This window comes from Grampus griseus, assembly GCF_964374135.1.
Source record: "Grampus griseus genome assembly, chromosome: 14".
Classification (NCBI taxonomy): domain Eukaryota; kingdom Metazoa; phylum Chordata; class Mammalia; order Artiodactyla; family Delphinidae; genus Grampus; species Grampus griseus.
The window spans coordinates 38,629,214-38,637,748 of record NC_139008.1 but is presented as its reverse complement, the minus strand read 5'-3'; positions in this window follow the sequence as shown (position 1 = coordinate 38,637,748).

The window sequence follows — 8,535 nt, the reverse complement described above, 5'->3', positions numbered from 1 at the left end:
TTATCAAAGGAGGGGCGTTTCTGCTTCTGACTTGGGTGTGTCCATTGAAGCCGGGGCCAAGGGTGTGCCCCCAGGGCTGACCAGAGAAGTCGGAAGAAGCCTGGGGAGGAGGCTGCCCCCATCACATCCACACTAGAGCGGGATGGTGGGTGTGCTAGTGTCCTGGGGCTGCCAGATCAAATCACCACAACCTGGGTGGTGAAAACAGCAGACCCTCATCCTCTCACAGTCTGGAGGCCAGAAGTCAGACCAAGACAGAGGCTCCATGGGAGGATCCTTCCAGCCTCTTCCAGCTTCTGGGGGCTCCCATCTCCATCTTCACGTGACTTCTTCTCAGTCTGTGTCTGTCCTCTTCTGTCTCCTGTAAGGACACTGTCATTGGATTTGGGGCCTATCCCGGTAAGGCAGGATGATGGGGCCCTGGCAGCGGCCTCCCCTGCTGCCCGGCCCTGTGGGCTGCTCTCTGGTGTGGCCCCAGGTGTGGGGTGTGCCCCGCTCCTGTCGGTGCAAGGGTGCCTTCCTTTCCTGGCTCCAGCTTGGACCCACTGGTCCTGAGAAGGCTGCGAGAGACTCGCCGGTTTCAGCTCAGAGGCTGGGGCTGCGGGATCATCAGGGTGGGCAAGTCTTTCCACAAAGCCCCTCAGCTTCTGTCCCTGAGCTGTGAGGTGCACGTGGGTTCCCACCTTGCAGGCTGGTAAGGATGGCTCAGCACTGGCCCTGGGCGCCCGTCCGGGAAGGGATGGGCCGCTGTACCCTGTGCTGCTTGCAGGGACCTGGGCTCAGCGCCCCACCTTGTTTAGGGACCTGTGGGCACCCTGACCAAGGGTGGACGATGCCAGCCCCAACCCCCCCCTCCCGCCGTGAGCTGCCTCTGGCCCTTGCCAGCTGCGCGGCACAGATAGGAGTTCCGGGCAGTGTGCACTCTGCTTCCTGGGTCTGAGTGGGGTTCGGCTGCCTGTGCAGCTGTGGTGCCTGAGCCCCAACAGTGGCGGGCCAGCTGTCCCCCCAGCCTCGGGTTGGGCATTGCCCCTCTCATCCTGTGAAGAGGCGTCTGCGTGCCGGGTTTTCCTGGCTCTGCCATCTCCCTGCTAACCTGACCCGGGGAAGACAGATGCCTCTGCGTCCAGGGATCCTGGCGTCTTCCTTTTTGAGGCAGAGGAGGTGCCTGTGGTCTCAGGTGTCGTCCCCTCCTCTCTGGGCAGCTGTCCCCCTGACCCTTAGAGCATGGCCTGGCTGGTAGCCCCTCCAGGGCATCCTCTGCCAGCCCTGGGACGGGAGCAGGAGTAATTAGGTGCTGAGTCTCGGTGGGGTCAGCGGGCAGAGCCACGTCAGGGCCTCTAGCTTCCTCCACCTGGAAGCCCCCCCTGGGCTTTGCAGCCATTCCTGCCCCAGCACTCAGGGATGATAGAAGGGAACCCCCTTGATAACTGTGTCCCACCAGCCAAGACCCTGTGACACCAGCAAACGTGGAAGGAGCTGGTTGGCTGTGTGCACTGGGGGCTCGTACCCTGGCTCATTGCTGCCACAGCTGCCCTGGGTGGGTCAGTCAGTGCAGCCCCAGACTGGGCTGGGGGCTCCGGCAGGACCCGCCACAGCTCTGGGCAGGGGGCCGGGGGTCCTGCAGCCAGATGGTGTCCTCCTGGTGTCATCTTGGCTCCTCAGAGCAGCCGTACTGCTGGGTGTCCTCGGGGAGGGGGTGGGGACAGGCAAGCGAGACCACACGTGTGGGCGCCAGACAGCCGAGGTGCCCCCACCCCCGGGATGCTGGACCTTCCTTTGGAAGAGGCATCTGAACCCGTGTGTTCTGCGCTTGCCAGGAGCTTATTTCCACCTGCTTGGAGGTCAGTCCAGGCAGGCCCAGCGTGGCCGCCTCTGCTGTGGCCCACAGGGTGGAGGGTCAGGTCTGGTGGTCACTCCTATTTCCAAAATATCTAGCTAGTCACACAATTTACGTAACTGTGATATTAGTATGAAATGTCATATACACAACTGTGTACTTAAGATGCACCCCTGTGCCAGTGTGCCTGCACGTGTACATATGTGGTCCTGCCTGTGTGCACACGTGTGTGCGGGGGCTCCACCAACATCTGAGGTAGGCCTTGCCGACTCTGCTGGCCCCTCTTTCTCTCTTAGGGTGCGAGTCTCTCCTCCCCAGAAAAGTCTATGGAATAGGATGCCACCCATAGCCCTGATCTGTGATTCCAAACCCCAAATGTCTCTTAGATGTTTGGCAAGAACCTGCGGTCGGTCCACCTGCCCTGTTTCTGTCTGGTTCTCCCGGTCCCTGTGGAAACCTGGAGTGTTGATGTTGATGCCTAGACTGTTCAGGCCCTGTGGCCGCACCTCATTCCCTCTGAACCCCCAAGCTGGCCCTGAGGGTCACAGATGAGGGACCAGGTGACCCGTGTCCTCGGCTCCTCATGGGGTTGGCCCATCCAGCACCCCAGGGGAGATTGACAGACAAGGTTGGCACCCTTAGGGAAGGGCAGAGCGTTGGGGTGGGTCCCCTCCCAGGTGGGGCTCTTCCCCTTCAGAGCAGAAGGGAGCCTCTTGGTCTGTTTCCCCCTGGCCTGTCCTTATGGTTCTTCCTCCCAGCAAGGGGCCTGTGGTTCCATGGTGCCTGTTATGTCAGTTCCCAGTGTATTCCTGCCTAGAGCTGCTAGTGATGGAAAGTGGGTGCCACCCACAGCGCCTCCCCTCTGTGTTGGGCAGGAGGAGCTCAAAGAGCCCCGCCCTGGGCTGCGGACCTGCTGGTACCTCCCGGCATGGCCACCTGGGCACCTGCCTCACCATCTAGGGAGGAATTTGGCCCCTGTCCTCCCTAGGTGTCGCCCGTGAATGCCCAGTGTCCCGCTCCCCTAGGGACTCATACCAAAATTTGCCTGTATCCAGGGCAGTGTGCCCCCTGGGCAGGGGCGAGGGGTCCCAGTGGCTCCTGGCTGGGTGCGAAGGGCTCAGAGGGGCAGGTGGGGTCAAGGGCACAGATGCGTGGGGGGCCCTGCATGAGCTGATGGGGTGGAGCCAGTCCCCAGAGCAGAACCGTCCATCTCACTGCCCTGCATCCCGGACCCTTTTGGGTGGGGCTGCTGCCCGGGGAGGTGGTTGCCCACCTGCCCCCAGGTCATCGAGGAGGGTGGCTGTGGGGGCTACCCTGGGCCCCATGCTCTGCACGGCCAGATCTGGGCATGCGAGGCTCTCCTGAGTCCAGAGGCGCTGTCTCCTCCTCCAGTGTGTGGGTCTCTGGGGGTCCTTGCAGCACAGGGGCATAACCTGGGGGGTTTAGGAAGAAAGGAATGTCCCATCTCCCGGTCTGAGGCCAGAAGTCCGAGGCTCCAGGGGAAGATCCTTCCTGCCTCGTCCTGCTTCTGGGGGCTCTGGCATCCCTGGGTTGTGGCCGCATCACTGTCTCTGCCTCTGTGGTCACATGGCCTCCCTGTGTCTGTGTCTCTTCCTGGTGTGAGGACGCTGGACATTGGTTTAGTCCCAGCCTAACCTAGCATCACCTCCTCTTAACTGATCACATCTGTAAATACCCTATTTCTAAGGTCATGTTCTGCGGTTCTGGGTGGATGTGAACTCTGGGGGACACTATTCAACCCACCACCGCTGACCTGCAGGCCCTCACCGGTGGAGGTGATGCCCTTGTGTGGGGACTGAGGAGTATGGAACACTAGGCCCAGGGACACCTGTTCCGAGACTCCTAGTGAGGGACGTGTTGGGGTGGGCCAGGGAAGGCCTCTGGGGCAGACCTGTGTGCCGAGACCCTGGGTCAGTGGGCAGCCAGGGGCATTGGTCAGCAAGGGGGTGGGCTCATGGCACTGGGTCGACAAAAACAGCCGGCGGGTGAGGGGAGGATGGGATCCACTGGGGCTGAGCCATCGTCTGGGGGGCGTTGGCTGGGCCTGGTCCCCCCAGGACAGTGCATGAGCTCTGAACGTGCCATCCACTTCCACTGGACACGACAGTGAAAGGGCTTGATGGCCTCAGTGCCCAGTGGGGATGGTCAGACGGGATGGAGGGACAGCCCAGCCGGCGGCTTGCTCGGCGCCAGCCCTGCAGCTGCACGACGGCCACAATGGACTGAGGGGCATTGATGGGGACACAGTTGGCCCCTGATAACTCGCTCGCTAATGGTGCTTCATATTTTTTTCGTCTAGAAGAATTGTGTGAGTGTGAAGACCAGCGGGGAGATGGAGGCCACTTGATGAAGAGCCTTGAGCCCACCCCTTAAAGGAACAAGGCGCGTTTCTCCCGAGGCTCTGACAGCTGGCTCCTTCAGCTTCAGCCCCGGTTATTGAGATGCAAATGTGTGCCCGCGGGGAGCGCAGCTGCTGGCTGGCGCTGAGGCCCTCGCCCCAGGTGCAGCCCTACCGAGCCAGCGCCAGCGGGGGCAGCGACGCAGATGACCCTCCCAGGACAAATGGAACCGTGGACCCCGTGCAGGAGGAAAGGCAGGTAAGAGGAGTCATCTGGTTCTGCCGGCTTCACGTCACCGCTTTCCTGACTTTCAGCCCCAGAGCAAGGTGTCCTTGCAGGTAGACGTGGGCCAACCGGGCGCCGCCAGCTCTATCTTGGGAGGCTTTGTGAACTTGCTCTGGTCCCTCAGCGTTCAAGCGTTGACTTTAGAAAAGAACCAAACTGCCCTGGGCGGGAGGGAGGGCTGTCTGAAGCTTTTGAGTCTCATCCAGCAGGTTTACAAACTCAGGGAACAGAAAGCCCTTCCACGATGGGCAACCAGCAAAGGGAAAGTGTGTCAGTCACAGCGCAAGACAAGATGCGCAGGAACCCCACCCGGAGTCAAGTGGGCACAGCACCTTCTTACGCGTGTCTATGAAAAGACAAACACCCAGCTCTGGGCTCATATAATAAATTCAGTGTAAAGGGTCTGACACTCAACGATGAAAACAGATTTTTCTGTCAAAAACGTTTTAATTGTGGATTGGAACACATACAAAAGTCCACAAAATGTGAGCTCAGAAAATGTTCAGAGGCTGAAGGTCGGTGTCCCCCAACGTGACCACAACCCCGCACTTAGCACCGCTTGCCTGTGAGCGTCGTACTGTAAGTGAAGTCACGAGGCGTGTATCCGAGTGCAGTAAAGTGTCCCGTTGTGTGAGTGCACGACCCCCGTCCACCTCTTCACTCCTGATGGGTGTTTGGTCTTTAGTGAACAGTGCTGCTGTGACCTGTAGTGCACACTTCTGTTGTGGACGCCCCAGGCATGGCGCAGCTGGGTCCTGGGTATGTACAGCGTCAACTTTTTTTTTTTTTTTTCCCTGTACGTGGGCCTCTCACTGTTGTGGCCTCTCCCGTTGCGGAGCACAGGCTCCGGACGCGCAGGCTCAGCGGCCATGGCTCACGGGCCCAGCCGCTCCGCGGCATGTGGGATCTTCCCGGACCGGGGCACGAACCCATGTCCCCTGCATCGGCGGGCGGACTCTCAACCACTGCGCCACCAGGGAAGCCCAAGTGTCTACTTTTAATAGATATCGCCAATCTATGCTTTTACCAGCATTTCCACTGCTCTGTCTTCATCAACACTTGATATTGAAAGTCTTATTTATTTTAGCCTGCCGTAATGATATTTCAGGGTTTCTTTGTTTTCTTTTCAAGACCAACTTGACTGAGGGACAAGTGGTATTGTGCCAGAGCTGGCTTGTACTGCTGCACAAGACTGACCATGCACACCCCTTCCCAGCTCTGGGCTGAGTGATGTGGTGGGAGTGTCTAGATCATGGAAATTAAAAAATACTACAAATCAGGGCTTTATGCAGAGAGTCAGTCGTACTTTACATGAAACAAAATGCACCTATTTTAAGTGTACAGCGTGATGGTTTTTGACAAATGTGTACACTGAGGTACCTACCACACAATTAAGATATGGAACATTTCCAGCCCCCGCAGATATTCCCTTGTTCCACTTCCCAGGGACAGAGAACAGGTCAATGGTTAGCCGGGGCGGAGTTGGGGAGGGATTGACTGGGACTTTTTTCCTCCCTAGAGTCCTATATAAATGGAATCATATGGTGTATATTCTTTTGTTCCTGGATTTGTTAGCTCAGCATGTTTTTGAGGTTCAAATGTGTAGCAATAATTTGATCTGTTTATTGCTAAGAATTATTTGCATGTTTACATGCAAATATTTGCATGTTTACATGCATGTTTACAACACAATGGGTTCATCCACTCGCCTACTGATGGACCCCTGGGCTGGTCCCAGCTCTTTGGTTATTATGAATAGGTCGGCTAAGAACAGTGCTTAAAGGTCTCTGTGTTTGGGGCTTCCCTGGTGGCGCAGTGGTTGAGAGTCCGCCTGCCGATGCAGGGGACACGGGTTCGTGCCCCGGTCCGGGAAGATCCCATATGCTGCAGAGCGGCTGGGCCCGTGAGCCATGGCCGCTGAGCCTGCGCGTCCGGAGCCTGTGCTCCGCAACGGGAGAGGCCACAACAGTGAGAGGCCCGTGTACCGCAAAAAAAAAAAAAAAAAAAAGGTCTCTGTGTTTTCATACCTAGGAGAGGAATGGCTGGGTCATATGGTAGTACATGTTTAATGTTTTCAAAATGCCAAACTGTTTTTCATGTGATTGTACCTTTTTATAGTCTGTCTTTCTTTGGTTGCACTAGTTCCTTAGTTGTGGGACGTGGGCTCCTTAATTGTGGTATGCAAACTCTTAGTTGCAGCATGCATGTGGGATCTAGCTCCCTGACCAGGGATTGAACCTGGCCCCCCTGCATTGGGAGCATGGAGTCTTATCCACTGAGCCACCAGGGAAGTCCCATACCTTTTTATATTCTGATCAGTAGTGTGCGTTTCCTCCTCCTCTTGTTTTCTGAAAGTTTGTATAGAATGCCATCATTTCTTCATTAAATGTTGATAGAACTTACCAGTCAGGCCATCTCGGTCTGAAGTTTTCTTTGTGAGATTTTAAATTATGAATTCAATTTCTTTAATTGTGATGGGGCTGTTTGGGTTTTCTCTTTCTTTGTGAGTCACTTTTAGTAATGTGTATATTTCATGGAATTCTTTTTCACTTCAACTAGGATGTCAAGTCTATTAGAATAATGTCCACAATATTCTCTTATTGTCCTTTCAATGTCTATAGGATCTGTAGTGATGTCCCCTTTTTCCTTCTTGATGTTGTAATTTGTGTTCTGTCTCCTTTTTGTCTGATCATTGTAGCTAGTTTATCCCTTTTACTGATATTTTCAAAGAACCAAATTGGGTTTCATTGATTTTGTTGTCTAATGTTTTGGCCCTGAAAGGGTTCTAGTTTTATGGAAAGGTCTTTGTTGGGAGTCCCCATGTCATCAGGACAAGGTGCCTCTTCCTGCAGCCTGCGGTGCACTGTTCTGGCTTTCAGCTTCTCTTCTTGCACTGCATTATATATTTTTTGTGAGTTCAGAAACAAAATTTATTTTTTTCCCCAGCATTTTTACATGGTTTCAGCCAAAGGGTTTTTGCAGTAGACTAGCTCACTGTGGTGCGATTTTTTAAAGGGACAACTTCTAGGTTAGAAAAAAGACAAGACGTCGTAAGAGATGGTGGGCCTCAACCTGGAAGCTAGCACAAGAAGACAAGAAAGAGGGAATTCCTTGGTGGTCCAGTGGTTAGGATTCTGTGCTGTCACTGCTGAGGGCCCAGGTTCGATCCCTGGTCAGGGAACTAAAATCCTGCAAGCCATGTGGTGTGGCCGAAAAAAAAAAAAAACCCAAACCCCCAAAAAACCAAAAAGGCAAAGAGCCTCAGGTAGGAAGAAGAGAAATGATACTGTCCACTATTTGCACATAAACTACAGGCACGACTCGGAGATGCCATGGGTTTTGGTTCCAGAACATCCCAATAAAGCAAATCACATGATTTTTTGGTTTCCCAGAGCATATAAAAGTTACCTTTACACTGTAGTGTTGTCTATTAAGTGTGCAATAGCATTATGTCTAAAAGAGTAATGTTACATACATACCTTAATTTAAAAATGCTAATCATCATCTGAGCCTTAGTGAGTTGTAGTCTTTTTCCTGGTAGAGAGTCCTGCCTTGATGTTGATATCTGCTAACTGATCAGGGTGGTGGTTACTGAAGGTTGAGGTGGCTGTGACAATTTCTTAAAATAAGATAATGAAGTTCGCCACATTGATTGACTCTTCCTTTCATGAATGTTTTCTCTGTAGCATGCAATGCTGTTTGATAGCATTGTACCCATAGTAGAACTTCTTTCAAAATTGGAGTCAATCCTCTCAAACCCTGCTGCTGCTTTATCAACTAAGTTCATGTAATATTTAAAATTCTTTGTTGCCATTTCAACAGTCTTCACAGCACCTTCACTGAAGTTGATTCCATCTCAAGAAACCACTTTATTGCTCATCCGTGAGAGGCAACTCCTCATTCATTAAAAGTTTTGTCATGAGATTGAAGCAACTCAGTTACATCTTTAGGCTCCACTTCTAATTCTAGTTCTCTTGCTATTTCTACTACATCTGCAATTACTTCCTCCACGGAAGTCTTGAACCCCTCAAAGTCATCCATGAAGGTTTGAGT